Here is a 20944-nt window from a genome sequence, read left to right on the forward strand (position 1 = left end):
GCATTTATTCATTTTGGTCCATATTAACATGATAGCATTGCACAGTGGCTACAGATTCGTACACTGTGCATCCATACAGAGGCTCCTGTTTCTCCACAATCCAAAGGTGCTTGTTTGGATTGAGGTCTCGTCACTGTTGGAGGCGATTTGAGTCCAGCAAACTCAATATCATGTTCAAGAAACCAGATTCACATTTGTGAAATGGTCTGTATCCAGCTGGAAGCAGGAAGAAGATGACCACCAATAATGCTCAGGTACACTGTGGCATTTAAATTATCATTGGGTACTAATGTGCCCAAAGTGTGCCAAGAAACTCTACCTCACATTATTACGCTGCCAGCAGCGGTTTATACCAAATTTGGACCATCTGAATGTCGCAAGAAAAATCGAAACTCATCAGACTGGAGTAATGTTTTTCAGGCAACATTAATGAGTGGTTATTTGAGTGACTGTGAGTGATGGCCTGGCCATTCTCTCCTAAACATCAAGAAGGAATTTTAACCTGAGAACTGCTACTCACTGGATATTTTCTCTTTTTTTCCAATCTCTGCAAAGCCTAGAGATGATTGCATGGTAAAATCCCAGCAGATCAGCGGTTTCTGAAATATACAGGCTTGGCTTTGAGCACCGATAACTATGGTCCATTCAAAGTCACATAAATCATTTTTCTTCCCCATTCTGATGTTCGCTTTGAACTTCTGTCAGAAGTGATGGTCATGTCCATGTGCCTAACTGAATTGCTACCAAGTAATTAGCAGATTACACATTTGTGTTAACAGGCAGTCGAACAGGTGTACTTAATAAAGCGGCTTGTGAGTGTACGACCAGCTGTGTCTATCACAGATAAAAGTCTGACCTGAAAAAAGGAAGAAAAAATTGGAGTGTGATGTGTTGATTTGTTACCTTTTCGTCTTCTCTTTCTGCAACTCTAAATTTGGATAAGCAGAAGAGAATGGATAGATGGATGGACATTTAATTAAAAAAGCAACATCACAAGGCAAAAGAAATAAAAAATAGATTTTTTTAAATTGATGACGTCCATACAAATTGTATGCAAATACAGTCATGCAGCATTTGCATCCTCTTAAACATTCATCTTCTCTGGAGGAAACAGTAACAAAGGGGAGGCTGAATTTCACAGCTGACCCTCAGGAGCAAGAGAGGGAGCGAGCGACAGAGCAATAAGCAGAATGAAGAGAAAAACAGACACAGTGGGAGAGGTGGGGGTGGTGATTGAGGAGTTGTTGGTATCTGACAGAAGAAAGAAGGGTGACTGGAGGCAGAAGGAAAGAAAGACAGATGAGGAAATGAGTGTGCTTCTCACAGGCAGATACATGGCATAAACATTAGCTCCTTGGGGACAGGGAACGCTCAAGACACGTCACGCTGATTATCTGTAAAGTGGCAGACTCCTTCAGGAAATCACCTGTAAGGAAACACATTAGAGTGCAGCTTGCGTGATTTACATTCACTTTGAAGCAATCATTTTAATGACAATCATTTTGTTATACCAGAAGTAATGATTGGCCCCAGCGATTCATCTGAAAAAGCTTGGTCATTTGTGAATAATATTAATACAATGAGGCGCTGTTGGAGTCTTGCCTGCAGCTGCTCATTGCTTTTAATCAGACAAGAAGTCAATTTAAATGAATGGGAAGCCAATAGAAATATACTATAAAGAGTTTTGCGGTGTACTGATTTATTTATGTTAAAATAAGTCAAAAGATTTTCTTCCCTGTTTTTTAATTGACCTAAAATATCAATGTATGATCATATCATTTAGTAATCATAGTAAATAACTAGTATATTAATGTATAGAGGTCTATAGGAATATGACCTCTTTCTAACCCCCTTTATGGCTGCTCCTGCTAAACAAATGAAGTGTAAAGCATTCAAGTTTCAGGGTGAAACATTCAAGAAAACCCACTGGAGACTTTCTTTTGTTAACCCATGTAGGCAGGCCACCGTGGGACCTCATTAAGGGGGAAAGGTTTTGTTTTTGTTTTTCCCCTCATTGAATTTTTTTTCCATCAACAGCAAAGAAGCATCTTGACAACCACCTTCATTTAAGTTTAACATCTTTATTTTAGGATTCGGAGGGATTTTGACATCGCGGAGTTGAGCACGGTGTCTTATTTCCATATCCGAGCTTTTGTTATGCTTATCAAAGATGCCAAGAATAGGCTTTACAGAGCAACAATAGAGAGAGCTTTCTCTTGAAAAGTGATTCTTAATGATAAAATGGCTTTATCTTTCACTAGACCCAGTGACTGTATCCTGTGGCATCCTGTGTAGGTGCTAAATTAGTTCTGTCAAGAAAAAAAGTTACATTTTTTGTAATATATTGTGCCAAATCATAACAATTCATTCATATTCATTTTGTGGCATTTTTTATTTAAAGACCTCACACTGCTATAAATGGAAATTGATAATGCTACACTCACTGGGTTTCCTCCTTTCATCAGCTTCTACAGAGATATAAAAGTTGAGGTCATCTGCAGAAGTGACATCTTTGCTCTTAAGAGCTCAGACTGACGTGCTTGCTGCAGATGATGCTGAATGTTTTTGTTCTGCAGTCAAGGCTGGCCTCATTGACATCTGAGCCTTTGGTTTATTCCAACAAAAGCTTTGTGTTACTAAAGGTGTGTTTAGAACAACACAGGAAAGGTGAGGCTCATTTGGAGTGATGCACATCCAGCAGCACCTGCAGGTCTGCCACCAACTTCAATCACAAGCTGGCTCCCCAAATGAGCACAAAAATCTTTGAGAACTCCCTTTGTCTCCAAACCTGTTTTTGATCTTTGTGGAGAGGCATAGCAAGGGTAAGAAGGGTCTCCACTTTGAGAACTTGAGAGTTTTGCGGTAGTTCTCTTGGTTTCTTTAGAGTTTGTGCTTCAGCACTCACTGGAGCAGGATGAGAGTCCCTACCTCCAAGTATGAGGTCATTGTTCTCTTCTGGAAAACAATGGAATGCTTCCTCTAGGCTGGGGCAGAGAGTCTGCCTCAAGCAAAGTTCAAGTACTTATTCACAAGTGATGGGAAGATGGAGATGTGAGTGGGGCCAACGGATTGGTGCTGAGTCAAAAAACTGCCACATGAAATCTTAGTTATGACTGAAAAAGTAATGTTGTAGGTACAAGTGGCTAAAATGAGTTTGTTTCGTAGGTTGACTGGGCTCAGCCTCAGGGTTAGGGTGAGGAGCTCAGACTCTGAGATACCTCTCAGAGCAGAGCTGCTGCTCATGCGTATTGGTTACGATGCCTCCTGGGTGCCTAACCTTTGAAGGTTTTCTGGGCACGCCCAACTGGGAGTAGATTCAAAATACAATGGAGAGATTATGCTCTATATCTATCTGTATATCGGGAACACTTTGGAATCCCCCAGGAGGAACTGGAAACTGGCTGAATAGGACACCTGGAGTAACCTCCTTAGCTGCTGCCACTGTGACCTGACTCTGGTTTAAGAGGATGGATGGATGGATGGATGGATGGATGGATGGATGAGTAAGGACTCCCAAAAAAACCCTGTTACCGGCGTTAACACCAGTTATACAGTATACAGAGTATGTTCATAACCTCCAATCAGGCTTTAGCAAGGTTTTAGTCTGAGGTGGCCAAGGACAACCCTAGTCACCTGTTATCATCTCTTAGCTCCATCGCCAGGTCAAAGAACATGGAAACTACATAAAGAACAGCTCATGCTGAATTAGGTCATATAGGCCAGAGGTCATCTATGTCCTGGCAGACAAGCCACCTGCGGCTTTCTCCTGTTTACCTTCTGGTGCCATAGCTAATAAACAACATCCTACACTCTGCTTTTTCACTGCACATCCACACACAAGCACTGACCCGACAGCTCCCTCTTGTACTCTAGCGCTCTTATATCTTTATTTATTCTCTCTCATGTGATCACTCAGTCCCTGCCTGTCTCACTCTGTCTGTCTGTATGTGGATAACAGCACAGGCAGGGATAGCGCTGTCTGTAAACACAGCTGAGAAGCAGGCTTGGCTGAGGATTCAGACAAAGGCAAAACCAAAGGACTTGGAGAGTGACACAAAAGGAGCTTCATAAATGATCCATATCTATTCTACTGCAGGTCTAATACATGCCTCAGCTGGTGGAAGGCTGAACCAATCAGAGCATGACATACATTCATAGAGTCTCAGTATCCCATGGCTGCAATTTTCCAGACCTCCCCTGTGGCTTACAGAGGATGGTAAACAAAATTGACAGGATTCACACAGGCTTACAATACGTAACACATAACAGAGTCTGTCTGTCCATTACTATCCATCCTCCTTCTTTTGTTCCATCCCTGAAAATAACCACAGAAGTAGTCCCACCAACAGCCTGAGCTCTTTCCCTGGGCAGCTAAAATTAAATCATGCCATCCGATTCTGCCCTGGCTGTCTAGACAAAGAAAGAGAAACACAGAAAGAGTTGGAGAAGTCCGGATAAAAAAAACCAGACGAACGTAGAGCAGAGACTGTTTGGTACTCAGTATAAGTAATAATGAGGATGAGCAAAGGTCAAAGGAAGGATAAAAAGACTTGTAACTGTCAGAGTGAGTCAACAGATATGCAAAGAGCAGGTAGGAAAAAAGAGATATAGCAGTGTCAAAAATATGCGTAAGAGCAGGTAATGTGGGCTACTCTTGTTTTGTGTGTATGATGTTAGTTATCCTTTAGCTTAGCCTCTGCCAACAATATAACAGAAGTCATTAGGGATGGGTATCGAAAACCGGTTCTTGTTGAGAACCGGTTCCCACTGTTTCAATTCCTTGGAATTGTTTGCCATTTTTGCAAACGATTCCCTTATCGATTCCAGTCGCCCCGAATGACGTCACCACGTTGCGGAGCGTCATTTACCTGGCAGGAAACACGGCGCCTAAGCGACTCAAACGCTCAAAAGTTTGGTTATACTTGACGAGAACGGATGACAACAGGGCAACTTGCAATACTTGAAAAGTAGATATTTCATTTAAGGGAGGAAACACTACAAATATGCAAAAGCATTTGCTCACAAAACACGCGATAACCTTAAATGAATGTCGTGTTTTTAATTCCGCTCCGGACTCGTGAATCTCAACCCAGCAGCAGCGGTAACGTTTGCACGTCCTCTCCCGTTAATGCGGCAGGTAAATAATCAACTAACAGTGCATATTATGTTAGCGCGATCTGCCTTATTACAAAACCTGCCATTACTGTGCATTTAGGTGACCATGATGAGAGAGACAGAGTCTGGCTGGCTCAGATGCTGGCAGTTCTCGCTGCAGTCTACCGGTAGCGTCTCCTTTCAGGCCAGGATAGACGAATGTCACCGAGCAGTGACTAAGTTTGTGGTAAAAGGCTTGCACCCATTTGCCACAGCAGATGCCCCCAATTTTCGGTAAGTGAATGTGTTTAATTGTAGGCAGGGACATTACTGGATATTCTTGTGTAATTGCTATAGAATAATTTATGTTATACTTTGTTATTGCTACAGAAGAATATTTATTTTATTATTTAACATTTACAATTTTTTTTCCTGGGGACCCTGTGACACCCCATTGAAGAGCCATAGGCTGTGGATCTCTTAAGATGTCACTGTTGGGTTTGAAAGGCCATGTTACTCCTAAATTTCTATCTTGTTCAAAGAGAAGATATAAAACAAAGTTCTAAGCTAATCGACCTTAGTGTTCTCCTTTTTTAAAAAGAATCGATAAAGAATCGAATCATTAAACAGAATCAAAAATGGAATCGGAATCGTGAAAATCTTATCAATACCCATCCCTAGAAGTCATATTACAGTTTTTCTCAAATGCTAAAACACATGTCACAAACGTTACCACCAGGTCCCCCAATGTCCAAACACAACACCCTTCTCTAAAGCTACATAAACACAACCACACCTTCCCACTGCAAAACTCAAACTCCCACACCAAGAGAGCAGCTCGAAGCTGTCAAAACTGTAAACACTATACACAGCATTACACACTACAGCAAAACAATTGAAAACACAATGCTCAATTTGTGAGAAGGTTCTTTGGTTCATAACTGCCAATGCATATTTTTATAAACTGTACAGTAACGGATCGTCATAGAACCCTGCAGAGGATTAGGCATTTAGATTTGTGAGTTTCACATGAAGACTATAAATCTATAAAAACATCCTGCATGTACGTACACTACTGTAACACAACTCAATGCAAAAACAGAATCTATCGCACACAACAGTACTCTCGGAAACATGATCAGGGTGTGAAGTCTTTTTTATTGTCTACACGGTCTTTTTACAGTATTACACACAGTCACTGTGCGGCATCATGTCGCCGAGCTGCATTGGGCCACATCACCTCATCCACATCACAGGCTATATTGTCCCTTGCTAGGCACCGCGGGAAAAACGCCCTGGAATGGCGAATCCATCCCTGGAAGGCCTCCACTGGGATGTCAGCACAGGCCAGCTCCATTGCCCGTACGAGGTTCTCTCTTGTGTATGGCTGTCTGTCATACACCTTCCATCTCCATGATGAGAAGAACTCCTCTATAGGGTTCAGGAAAGGGGAGTAGGGTGGCAGACAGACGTTTAAAAAGTGGTCACTGTTGGTGGTGAACCACTCTCTGATTTGGTGTGTTTTGTGGAAGCAGACGTTGTCCCAAATGATTACATACATGTGATGTGCTAGCCTAGGATGGTGTTGTTGACGGTCCAGGAGGATGTCTTTTAGCTCCTCTAGGAAGGTGAGGAGACGTTGGGTGTTGTAAGACCCAAGGACAGCATGCCGGTGGACAAGCCCCTCCGTACCCATAGCTGCACAAAGAGTAACCCCCCCGTTGGCCAGGAACCTCAGTGATGGCTCTTTGGCCAATGATGTTACGGCCTCTTCGCCTTCGTTTCTAGAGGTTGAAGCCAGCCTCATCCAGGAAGAGGTACTCATGGGGTCTGGCCATCGCGTCCAACTGCATTATCCTCTGTGAACATGGAAAAGCGTACAGGTGTTCAGAACGGTCAATCAGGTAGCACAGTATTGTCCAGAAGTAATGTAGGCCACTAAGCAACACAGTATGTCCACTAACTGTACTGTGGACATGGATGTATACGTACTTGCACATACTCGTAACGTTGTTCTATGTGTCGCGCAGAGTTGCACTCAAAGGGAACCCTGTAGACCTGTTTCATCCTCATCTGTTGGCGCCGGAGAACTCGGTCTATTGTGGACACGCTGACAGCATCAATGTTCTCAAAGTTTACATTATCTGCAATGACTTTGTCTCTGATCTCTCGGAGTCTAATGCAGTTGTTCTCACGGACCATATCTGCAATGAGGGTTTCTTGTGCCGCTGTGAATATGGCAACCCTCCCACCTCTATGTGGCATCCTTTCAGCTCTAAAGAAAGAAACATGTGTTGTCAATTGACTGATTTATATGTAAAACTACATGTAAAGTAACAGACCACTTTCACAGGCCTGTAAAACTGTAGTGTGACAAAGAAAGCAATAGCGTACTATACCTGTTGTGTTGTCTAAATGCCTTGATAATGGTGGCCACGGTGAACCTACTCAGGTTTGGATGTACTCTTCGTCCCGCTTCAGCCATTGTCGTGCCATGGCCAATGACATGATCAATTACTGTTGCTCGCATATCATCTGTTATGATGGTGCGAGGTTGTCTTCTTCTCCCACCTGGACCTTCTCCTCTCTCTTGTTGGCCTCCTTCTCTTCCTCCTCTACTCCGAACTCCTCTTCTTCTTAGGCCTTCACCTCTTCCTCCTCTGATCTCAACTCCTCTGATCTCAACCCCTCTTCCTCTTTGGCCTGCAGCTCTTCTCCTTCCGCACGCTCGAATGCCTTCATCTATTGTGATTGTTTGGCATCTTCACCAAACTATGCTTTTATAGGTGGGGTCACATCATTAGCAACAGGTGTCTTCAATTTTGAGTCGTTGTGTGTAGTGACTGACGCCAGGTGTGTTCCCTGTGTTCAAAGATTGGTGACTGTGGCAAGCATTTTGCATCACATGGGCTTTCATTTGAGAATATGAGCAGAGTTGTTTTGCAACATGTGTTTTAGCAAGGACAAATGTGTTTAGATTTATGAGTACAGAGGGTTGTGTTTTGTGAATTGTGTCTTCATGTGACATGTGTTTATGGTACTGGAATATGGTGGCTACATTTAGTAAATGTGTTTAGACTACTGGTCATTTGGGTTACAGGATTGGCTTTTGTGTTTTAACATTTGAGAAAAACTGTATTAAAAAAGAGTCTCTTTTTTAATACATAAAACCGAAAGTTAGAAATAATGAAAAATGCCCGCTGCAACCGAAGAGCTACATAAACAAACACCCACGTGGGGCCAGAAATCCCACAAAAGTTGGGAGAAATTTAAAATTATCTGACACAAGAGGAGAAGTCAAAGTCTGAAATAGAGTTTGGGCAATAAGAAATGATGTTTACATTTTTAAGTTAGCTTGGAGACGAAGTATGAGAGGTTGCTGTTGCTATGCTATGAAAGGTGCATACTGAACTTTAGAGAGGCTGTTTCTGTCTTTCATATTTAACCCTATGACGCTGTTCATATTCTATGTTCATATTATTGTAACTTCATGGTATGGGACAATAGGTGCTGAGAACAAAAGAATGTATTAATAGCCTAGGGGTTTTTTTTTTTCTTTTAGGTTTTACAGCACTTATCTTTAGAGAAAAAACCTGTTTTACCCAAGACATGAAAAAAATCACAGAAAAATTTATGTAAAAAAAAAAAGTAAAAGTATTTGTGCAAACACACGTACCAACAGATATGCTTGCAGAGTCCTTGTATGTTGTTTGTATTACTGACCACTGAAAGAGCTTGTAATGACAAGTCACATTTTATCCATACATTCGTGCTTTCAACACTTTATCCAAATTTTGAATCACCAATTACCATAATATGTGTGTTTGGATTGCAGGAGGAAGCTAGAGTACTTGGAGGAAACCCACTCCAGATACTCTGTATGGCATCTGTTCCTTATGTGCACCACATATGATCACTTCTACGCTTTTCTACTATTTCACTGTTTGGAGATTTTGCCCATGATCCCATGATCCTCCAGATACCATCAGGCGACCACATCTGTAGGAACCTGAGCAAATGTGGTTGAAGCACAGACAGTTTTTGTGATTGAATCAAGGTCCCCCTTGAATCCTGCCACCACTGTCTCATAGAAAATACACACAAACATTTCCTAAAAACACAATTTCCTCTGAACTGACTGATGCTGGTGCATCTAAAATCCAATGCAATACTTGTGAATCAAATTTGACGCAGAACAGCCTGTACAACTGTTTAAAACCTTAAATATTTTTGATTTTTGTGGGCTTTTTTGGGTCACTATAAGAAAGTATTAAAGTTTCAGACTAAAAGAAAAGAAATTTAGACTATTTTTGCAGCTGTCAAATGTCAAACCAGGTCAAACTGAATCTGCAACAATACATAAGGGTTACGGCAAAGTCACAACTCTTTGTAAAAGATTCAACTGGGATGAGGGGGAAAAACAACTGCAGTGTTTTGGAAAGAAAACGAGACAAAGAAGCAAGAGGTTTATCAACATTTTAAAACAGCTTACATAAGTGTGGCTGCAGGAAAAACACACACATACGCACACATACGCAAAACCTGGTCTGCAGGTCAACAGAAGGAGTAAGCCAAACAAGAAAACGCTCCTTTCCACAGAAAGGAGTGGGCAGCTTAAACTCTGACAAAAACAATGGTCCACTGACATCAGCCGTGCCCCCTCTCTGCTGAGCTGATGGCTGAGTGGAGTCAGCTGGACCTGAACCACCAGCACCATGAGACACAAGAGAGAAAGACAGAGGAAGAGGGGGAAAAACAACCCACTTCACATAGGCCATAACATGTTTATTGATTTCAAAGCAAAGCACTCAAGGTTGAAAATGTTACTATGAGTGCTGAGCGAGTTTTTGAAGGGACTTTTGAAATGTCACCAAAAAAAAGAAAAAAATGGGAGACGAAGAACATGCAGCAGTCAGGTTGACAAAAGAGAATCTTAGGCTATAATGCTTGTAAAGAAAGAAGTGTTTGTGTTTCATCCATCCAACCATTTCGTTAAATCCAATTCAGGGTCGTGCATGGCTGGAGCTTATCCCAGCTTTCATAGAGCGAGAGGTGGGGTAAACCCCACACAGATCAGCAGTCTATCGCAGGGCTAACACAAAGAGACAGACGTATGTTCGTGTTTTTCAAATCACACACTGCAAATTCAGTATATTGTCACAGTAGAGCTCTAAGCTAAATGCTAATATCGGCAAGCTCACAATGACAGTAATAACAGCTTTATACTCTGAAAGCTGTGCACACTGGAGGAGAAAATAGTTGCCCCCATAATATGAGTAGAAATGGGTCAGGGAGCACAAATATGATATGAATAAGATAAAGTTTTTGTATTTAAAGAAGCCCAGAAATTTTTGACCACACTTTGTATGTGTTAGCAAGCTACAGTAGTTATCGTAGGAAGTTGTAAACAGAAGAAAAGCACACTCCGAATTTCCTAAATCTCTGAGTAAATCTTTCCAAAGCTTAACAGATCTCAACTCAGTAGAGCACCTTTGGGATGTGGCAGATTTGCCTCATCGATGTACAGCCGGCAAATCTGTTGCAACTGCATGATGCTGTCATGTCAGTATATGGAACAAAATCTCTGTGTAATGTTTCCATTGCTTTATTGAATCTGTGCTAAGAAGAATGCATTCAATTCAATTTTGTTTGTTTTTATTTTAAGGCAAAGACCCTACAATCATACAAAGAAAACAGGAAAAAACAACAGTTATATTAACCATTTTGGTAACAGTGGAAAGGAAAAACTCCCTTTTAACAGGAAGAAACCTCTGGCAAACCAGGAGGGAGGCAAAACCATCTGCCACAACTGGTTGAGGGTAAGGGGACAAGAGGAATTAAAACAGCTCTGAAGCCCAAAAGGGATCCAAACTAGTACTATGAAGGTGCAACTAATGAAGTGGTGGGTAATTAGCCTAAAACCTACAAATGTGGACATAACAGGATCAGGATTGTCACAGTTGTGTGATTCGTCCTGCTGATGTCTCACATCTTTATCAGCTTTTGCCTAACTAAAAAGATTTACCTTGTAGCAGTGCTGCTTTTACATCTTTCTTTGTCTTTTCTTTACTTCTTTGATGAATAGAAAGACATGAAAAATATATATAATGTAAGTAGAGAGCCACAATTTACAGCGTTATCCTGACAGCGAGGAGCACTTGTTTGCGCTCTGTCTATGACAGCAAGGGAAGAAAAATCCTGAGAAGGATGATGAGGAGAAGAGGTAACAAGCACTGCCACAGTCAGTAGAATATCAGTCTAAGAAACATGAAAGAAGAAAAGAGCAATGCGAAATGCAAAAGCTATGCACAGGTAACAAAAAAAAGGAAAACAAAGGTTAGGATGAGGTTAAGGGTGGAAAAGGGTGGAGGGAGGCTATTTAAGACAAGGGTAAAGGAGGGGTCACTAAGGTTACAGCAGGGGGAGAGGCGGGGCAGAGAGAGGAGGAGGGGGTGAGCAGGGAAATGAGATGGGTGATGATGGTTAGGAAGCACAGATTAATTATACTAGGAAATCTACTGGGAGTTACTCAGAAGAGAAGAGAAGAGAAGAGAAGAGAAGAGAAGAGAAGAGAAGAGAAGAGAAGAGAAGAGAAGAGAAGAGAAGAGAAGAGAAGGCAAAAATAAAGGAAGCTTGGAAGAGAAGGTGAGGAAAGCTGAAAGTCTCCAACAATAGAATTATGTAGCAAGTGTTAAATGAATATTTAAATAATATTGCCCATCGTCCTTGGAGAAGATGTGGTTCATAAAATTGTAGCGGAGGAGAAGCAATCAGTGAATACCAGTTGGGCGAGTGTGAGTCAGTCACAAATGAATTAGAATATCAAGAGGAGAGGAGCGAGCATTCAGAGGCAGACGCAGCGAGAGCAGAGAGGTATAAAGCAAGGTGACACAGGGTGAGTCAGGTTGTTATGTTGCTGTGTGACCAGGTGAGGCCCGGAGGGTCTCAGGGTTGCACAGAATTTCAAATGAGGAAGAAACTGCAAACAAAAGCTGTCACGACACTCGGGAACGGTGCAAACCTCCAATCAGTTAGACGATCTTTATCACCTCCTTTCTCCCCCTTCTCCCAACTCCGTAAGGAGCACTACTAATTCCCATGTACTCATGCAGATTTCCACATTTAAGCGACAGGCACAGGCCTGCTTTTGAAATCTCGAGATGAGAAAAGTATAAAATGAAAAATGCACGCGCAGGCTAGATACACAAACACATCACTATACCCAACCTGACCATGTGAGACAATATGAGAACATAGGGCCAGCAGTCCATTCAATAACAGCTCAAATTGGAGGAAATGGGTTCTGAAATTACATTTTCAGGTTCTCATTTTAAGTGCATGACTGGAGATTCGCATTCATTTCCTGTGGGACAGAGGCGGAGGTGTGGGTAGGGGGTGGGGTCAAGCGTCACATCAATCAGGCGTAGCGCAGTTTCATCTTACAGCCATTCACAACCTGTAATGAGCTTAACGGGACGAGAAAATGTTTTTTTTTTCTGCCCAATCGAAGAGAGGCTATCAAACACCTGGTGTGTCCATTTTGTTCATTTACAAGCGCCTTTTTCATGTGAAGCGAGTGTGCTAGAAATGTCCTGTGAGTGACTAAACGTATTTGGATTGTGTGCCTCAAATGGAGTGACGTCCTGTACGATGACAGCAGGAGCAGAATGATTCCAGCCAGCACAGTGCGGTGAGCGTTTGGCCATTATTTGAGCCATACGTGCCCAGGAGGGTGAGCATCATGTTTTGTTTTGGGGTTTTTTGTTGTTTTTTTTGAGGGGGGGGAGGAGGTTTAAAAGAAAAAAATTTTGGTGTCAGAGGGGCCCACCCAAGCCATGGGAGTCTGTGTCACACTGCTGCCATCTAGTGTGTAATTCCAAAGAGACAATGTTTTGAAGCAGCACAAAGAGGATAGGGATATATACATATATATGTACAGGAACTGCATTGGTGGTGCTGCATTTTGGTATTATATTGGTTATAATAATAGACAAGTTATTGTTCATGATATGCATGCATGTTGTTGCTTGTGTGTCATTTAAATACTTGAAATCTCTGAACATTAGTAAAGTCAAGTCAAGTCAAAGTTAAGTTATAAATGTACATTACACATAACAGTCACTAAATCCACAATAAATATGCACTTTAAAAGGTAAGGTGTGATGGAAAACAGCAGCAGAGCGAAGGATCTCATGTGGCATTAGGAGAGAGGAAATGCATTCTGAAATTAAGATACAGTTAGGGCCCTTAAATTGGGACAGGGACAGCTTTTTCTGTTTGTGGTTCTGTACATTACCACAATGAATTTTAAATCAAACAACTCAGACGTATTTGAAGTGCAGACTTTCAGTTTAATTCAGTGGGCTGATCAAAAAGATTGCATAAAAATATGAGGAAATAAATTGTTTTTAACACAATTCCTTCATTTCAGGGGCTCAAAAGTAAAAGTTAATTAAATCAGTGATAAATAGACTGGTTCTGTGGCACTTTTCTACTCTGAGCACTCAAAGTGCTTTGCACAACTGAAAATAAAATGTTAATTTCTAATACTTGGTTGAAAACCCTTTGCTGGCAATGACAGCCTGAAGTCTTGAACTTATGGACAGCCCCAGATTCTGCGCGTCCTTCTTTTTAATGCTCTGCCAGGCTTTTACTGCAGCAGCTTTCAGTTGCTGTTTTTTGTGGACCTTTCTGTCCAAGGTTTACTCTTTAACAAGTGAATTGCTCAATTCTGTTAAGAAGTGACTGACTTGGCCATTCAAGAATATTCCACATCTTTGCTTTACTAAAGTCCTGGGTTGTTTTGACTAAACGTTTTGGGTCATTGTGCATCTGTATTATGGAACACCGCCCAATCAATTTGACTGCATTTAGCTGGATTTGAGTATGTCTCTGAACACCTCAGAATTCATCTGACTGCTTCTGTCCTGTGTCACATCATCAGCAAACACTAGTGTCCCAGCGTCACCGGCAGCCATGCACACCCAAACCATCACACTGCCCCCACCCTGTTTTACAGATGATGCGGTTGCTATGGATCATGAGATGTTTCACGCCTTCTCCATACCTTCTTCTTGCCATCATTCTGATAGAGGTTGATCTTGTTTTCGTCTGTCCAAAGAATGTTTTTCCAGAACTCTGCTGGCATATGTAGATGTTTTTTTAGCTAAGTCCAAACTAGCTTTTCTATTCTTGAGGCTTATGAATGGTTTACAACTTTCAGTGAAACCTCTGTATTTATTTTCAGTCTTGCTAGACTTGGATATCGATACGCCTACCTCTGGAGTGTTTTTTATTTGGTTGGCTTTTGTGGAAGGCTTTCTCTTCACCATGGAAATGATTCTGTGATCACCCGCCACTGTTTTCTTCTGTGGACGTCCAGGTCTTTTGCATTGCTGATTTCACCAGTGCTTGCTTTCTTTCTCACGATGTACCAAGCTGTAGATTTTGCCACTCATAATATTATAGCAACTTCTCAGATTTGAGTTTTCTGTTTTTGCAGCTGAAGGATGGCTTGTTTCATTCTTTAGCCGCATGTTGTCTTCCAAATGCAAGAACCACACCTCAGATCAACTCCAGGCCTTTAATCTGCTCAATTGATTAATGACATAACAAAGGAATTACCCATACCTGCTCATAATATAGCCTTTGAGTCAATTGTCCAATTATTTTTGGTCCCTTTAAAAAGAGGATGGCACATGTTAAGGAGCTGAAATTCCTAAACCCTTCATCTAATTTAAATATGAATACCCTCAAATGAAAGCTGAGAGCCTACACATTATGTCCGTGTCCATCATACATCTATAACTGGAATATGTTTCAGTAAACAGGCAAAAAACCACAAAACTTGTGTCAGATTCTAGAGTCAGCATGACAGGCTATATTTATGTTTTGTGCTGACACACCCTTTTATAATCATATTCATTATACTTTCTACATCATTTCCTCTGTCTTCCTTTTTATTTTATTATTATTATCTTACTAGGATTCTCCTGAAAAAGCATTAAAATGCACCACATTTACAAAAGAGACAAGACTGACAGACTGTAGGACATAAGCTCAAGGTCTACAGAGTTTTAAACACAGACACGCTGGACATCAGACACGCTGATAGTTCACTGAAGGACAGGCCGAAGTGTGGTAATGGTTGCATGAAGCATCCAGATCAAAGGCACTTCACTCACTTCTTTTAAGTCTCATAAATCTGCAGGAATTTGTTTTGCTGGACTGATTTTAAATGACAACTGCTCATGGGGGAAAGAAGCCAGCTTTATTGTTTGACTCCTCAGTGAAGTATGGCACTGAATAGTTTATGTGCATGATTATAATAACCAAGGCATTGTGAAATGTCAAATGTGCTGGAGCTGTAATAAATGAGGATTACTCAAAATAATTTTGCAACACCCTGAGATCATTTACAACCCCACAAAAACATTTTTTATCTGGATTAGTAATGAACTTTCATCTATTTTTTTTCTTCTCATGATAGAACAAATATTTGCTTTTCTGTGTTCTCTGATAAATGAAATTAAACTGTAAAATATGAGTGAGAGCATGGAGGAATACAAAGAAATCCAATATAGGAGGCAGCGCTGGCGTTTTCTATCTCTTTTGTGGACTCAGATGAGATCAAATGGAAGCTTCACTACACAGAATAATATTCGAAAATCCAGAAATGATATGAAGAAAATCATTTTCAGTTTGATTTCTATTACCAGGATCTTTCTCACTGAGGTTTACAATATAATACAGTATCATGCTGAGCCTTTGGCTTATATATAACCTTGTTAATTAAAGAATGGTCCGTATATTTGTAATATACTGCCTGCAAACACAAAGTCTACTGAATAAAAAACTTTTCAGTCTGTCAAAAGCCAAGACTTGTTAACAACTAGTGTAAATCAGAATGGATTTTGAGTCTTTTCTTTTCTTTTCTTTTCTTTTTTTACATAGTCGCTAAGTTTATACAGCAATCTGTTACTGAGCTGCACCTACTAAGTTAGTTAAATGTAGCATCAAGATTCAGAGCAGAGATCAATGCAAGTGCCTATTTAATCAATAAATATCTCTAATTTTCTTCATGCACTGAAGGCGCACTGCACTCTTTCTATTTATTCTGTCTGTCGGGATGTGCATGACTAGCTGACTAGCCGACTAATCGTTGTTGCTGTCACTAGTCGGTACTGAACTTGCTAGGCATTTAATCTAATTGTTAGAATTTTAATTGATGCCCAGGGCTGGTAAATTATTGTGTCCTAAATGTAATTAACTTCCTCCAAAAGGTGATTGGGCTCTTCCTAGCCATAGGGTGAGGAGTTCAGTAATTATGGAGGGGTCCAGAGTTGAGCAGCTAGTCCTCTACATTGAAAGGAGACGGCTAAAGGTGTTGCCTATTGGTTAAAGTGTTCCAGCTGAGTATGTCCTACTGTGAGGAGGCCCTAGCGTGCTGGAGATATTACATTCATTGGCTGGCCTGGGAAAGGGTTGAGGTTTCCCCATATAAATATAACCTGAGAAAGATGAAGAGCAAGAAGAGGCGCCATCATGGAAGGACAAGGCCCTACACGGTATGTACCACCAGCAGATAGAAGAAGTGGCTTATGTCAAGCAATCTTACCAGTGGTTGGACAAAGCTGGACTGAATGATAATCCGGCAGATAATAGGTAAGAGAAAAATCTGTGCTGAGTATGACCTGGAAGTCCTGAGGTCAAAATGGGAAACACCGACTAGGGTAATGGAGAATGACCAAGCGAAGACCCTGTGGACTTCAGATAAGTGGTGGACAAGCAGAGGAAGCCCGCATAGCAAGCTGGTCTGGCCCAGATCTGGTATCAAGCCGGCACTGCTGGCTGACTTCTGGCATGGTAAGTGGTATGTCATCCAGATATGGGCCAGGCCTGGAATAGATGGCACTGTCTATGTTCCTATTTTCCTATTTTAGTTAGAAGACCCAAATGCCATGTTGCAATACTATACTGCTATGGTAGCCAACCTTTCAAATGCAGGTTTGACAGGTTTGTGAGTGTGCACTTTATCCAAAACCTAGTGACGGTTTACTCACCTTTGCTGGTGGATGGCTGTAGCTCAGGAGGTAGAGCAGGGCACCTACTAATCAGGTTAGTGGTTCGATACATGGCTCCTCCAGTCTGCATATCAAGAGTAAGAATGTGTGTGGCTGTAGTTAAGAAGCACTCAATTTAGAGAAAGTGTATAAATGTGGCATGTTGTATAGAGCACTTTGAGTAATCTGGGAGAGTAGAAAAGTGCTATATAAGAATCAGTCCATTCAGTGTCTGAACAGAGTTTCATCATGTTACTTTTGCACTATTATGTTCCGGCACATGTTGTTATTACATGGCTTGATTAAGGTACACATTAGGCTGACATCTGGGGCCAGAGCTGAAACTGTTCTGGGCCAGGGACAGGGCCAGCAGTGTGTCTGCAACTGGCCTTGTGCTGGCCCATGTGTGGGCCACATCATCAGATCTGGGCCACCAAAGGGCCGTCATTCTTTGCGGTATGTGGGCCATCTGTAAGCACATTGTGTGGGCCAGATGCGGGCCATACCAATTTTGCTATGTGGGAGACGGCTGTAGTGATAGATGTAGCTATAGCAAGTGATAGCAACGTGGAAGAAGGAACAAGAGAAGCTCGAGAAGTATCAAGCACCAGAAGGAGCACAAGCGGTGAACCTCCTAGGACCTGGCATCCACATATGTGGACATCACATTTTGGGTTATTTAGACCAAAATACTCAATTTTGCTTTACAAGGGCCTGATATCCACTTACGAAGACATTATACTGCTACTGTTATATCAAATTTTTAAACGAATATCCTCATATGTGGCTCTTATTTTTCTTAAAAACAAAAATAAGGTAAAAAAAAAAAATCTGGTAATTCTTTGTTTTGACGTTCTTGGGCCCCAATATGCCCAAATATCAAAGAGAAATTAAAAATGCATACCGTGGAAGAGTTCGGGTCTTAGGAGGTTAATACTAATAACTAATGATTAAATGCAGAGTGTTGTGTAAGCAAATAGTGAATGGAAAAAAAGGTGAGTGGAGACGAAAAACTAAGAGCATCATGGGAACCCCCCAGCAGCCTAGACCTATTGCAGCATAACTAAGGAGGGTTTAAAGTCACCTGATCCAGCCCTGACTATATGCTTTATTAAAAAGGAAAGATTTAAGCCTAATCTTAGAAGTAGAGAGGGCGTCTGTCTCCTGAATCCAAACTGAGAGCTAGCTCCATAGAAGAATGGTCTGAAAGCTGGCGGCTCCCATTCTACACATAAAGTTAGGAGGGTGTGTTACTGTTAAAGAAGAGGTAATGGAGTGAGGTATGTAATAGAGGGAGTGATATCTCTCTGCTGGCATATATATTTGACCCAGACTATTTGAAATGTGTTCTGCTTTCTCGCCTCTAAATCTGCTGTCACTATTCTGTGACTGAGATAATACTAAGCCAGCAGAGGAGCGCCGTTATCTCCGTGCCCTAAAAAGACCACTGATATCTCTATTTCCTGTGCGGGTGCGTGCGCACAAATACACACACACATGCATAAACAGATACACTTCTTTCCCAAAAGTGCAACCTACAGATGCATGCCGACACTCCCAGAAATCACTCAGCACAAACAACTTGCGCTGAATCTTTTTTTTTTTTTCATTTTCTGTCTGTGAAACCATGACTGCTGAAATAGGTGGAATATAAACAGTGGCATATTCATTCTGTCTCAGCAGGCGCACACACACACAAACACACACAGACGTCCTCTGAGTAAAGCACCCCAGGCAGAAACAGTCAGGGCTCAAATGAAAACACACATCTCGAGAAGAGATAAGCGAGCCGCGGCATCTTTCACGAGAGACTTTTTGTAGTTGCGTCAACAATTGTTCCACCGTGTCACCCACACCGCCTGGATTCACATCAAAGCCTGCGATGAAAATGCACTCAGATCTCTTTAGTGAACATGAGCTCCACAGTAACATGCTCAGCAGTGCCCCCGTGTGGTCATACAGGGACACCGAGCACATTCTTGCATTGTATATGACCATAAGACCAAAATAATGCATTGTACAACACTGAAGGCTTTGCAAGGGATTGAGATTTAAAGTTGTCTCGCTAACATTTTACACAAGTCTCTGAGAATTGAAACCTCTCTGCTGGACACACTATGTGATCACACCATTTTTAAATCACCCAAGGATCTTTTCCTGCATTAAAAAATGTCATCAAATGTAATGTTGGCCAGCATATAGACCACTCGTGGGTGCTGGCTACATGTAGGATTAGTGCAGCCTGGGTCTGGCCTGTACAGCGTTGTTAAATGCGACTCATAAACTCAAGTTTCACTTCCTGATCGAAAAGTTGAAAGCCTAAAATGCTTTCTGTGCGCGAAGCTCTTGCGAAGGCTGTGGGCATTTCGACAGCACAGTGCAAGCTGAGAGCGTATATTTTTGTGTCTACTGGTTATCACGTAGCCTATTGCTCATATTTCCACTAAGTTCAGTTATAAAATCATTGTGGTCACTATCACGTTTGCTATGTTGTGAGTAACTGTTGCTGGAGTAGTGCCCTGAACGACTGAGAACGACGTTTTTAACCCATCTTTTTATCGATTAAAGATCACGACAGTGCAGCAGTAACGAAACAGTGAAGGAAGCCTCAAGAGGAAGCAGAGAAACATCATGGTTAGTCTGCATGCAGCCTGAATCTAATGACTGCATTTTTGTTTTGTTTTCTTACTCTAATGTAAGAATAAATAAATACATAAAACTAATTTGAACACGTGATTTAGGATTAAGGTTATCCCTCAATCTTCACGATACACTGCTTTACTGTGTGGCTTTTACAAATGAGTTTAGTTAGCCTAGCATAACAGCAGAGTAATCGGCTGTAATTATCATTAATGAGTCGTAATTATACAGCGTCAGGACGTCGCAGGGGGACGTGAGCTCAATTACTAACCACGTCTGCAGCCATGCTGCCTTCTCCATCAGCTCGTGTTGCGTTCAGCTGCTATTGGAAATTTGCAAAATCAGCACTGTGTTTCTTCACTGACATCAGTGGCTGCGCATCAAACTGCGTGATCATCATATTTATAATTTCTAGCATGACTGTGGGTTGTAGCGTTTTTGTTGTATACAGTTGGTTTCATATTTTATTCTATTATTGTTCAAATGTGCAAAAGTCTTGGATCACCCCTCATTTCTCTAAAAGTGATCTTGAGCAACAGTCTAATGGCAGGGGTAGGGAACTCCAGGCCTCGAGAGCCGGTGTCCTGCAGGTTTTAGATGTGTCCTTGATCCAACACAGCTGATTTAAATGGCTAAATTAGCTCCTCAACATGTCTTGAAGTTCTCCAGAGGCCTGGTAATGAACTAATCATTTGATTCAGGTGTGGTGGCCCAGGGTGAGATCTAAAACCTGCAGGACACCGGCTCTCGAGGACTAACGTTTCCTACCCCTGGCCTAATGGTCTTTCAAAGTTTGTGTCTGGACACTGCTTTTTTAAGGCACTAAACACTGACGTGTGAATTGATCAGCTATTAAGCAACAAAGTCAAGCGATGAGACAGTGTTTTATCTAGACATAAAGGACTTAGCTGTATCTGTAGAAACTTACTGGGAGTCTGTCACAGAAACATGTAATTTATTACAATTTTTTTAGATAAACCTGGAAAAGTGACACATTTTACAGACATAAATTTGTATTTTTGAACCAACAAGAAGCTGCAAATCTGCCATTTCTTGCACGTTCTTTTTCTTGCATGTGTTCTTTTTCAGCTATTTATTAATAAGTGACTTTTATGTATGTATATGCCTGTATATATTGTGCTATTCTT

This window comes from Perissodus microlepis, chromosome 17 (assembly GCF_051167445.1).
Source record: "Perissodus microlepis isolate ML-2025 ecotype Zambia chromosome 17, ASM5116744v1, whole genome shotgun sequence".
Lineage (NCBI taxonomy): Eukaryota > Metazoa > Chordata > Actinopteri > Cichliformes > Cichlidae > Perissodus > Perissodus microlepis.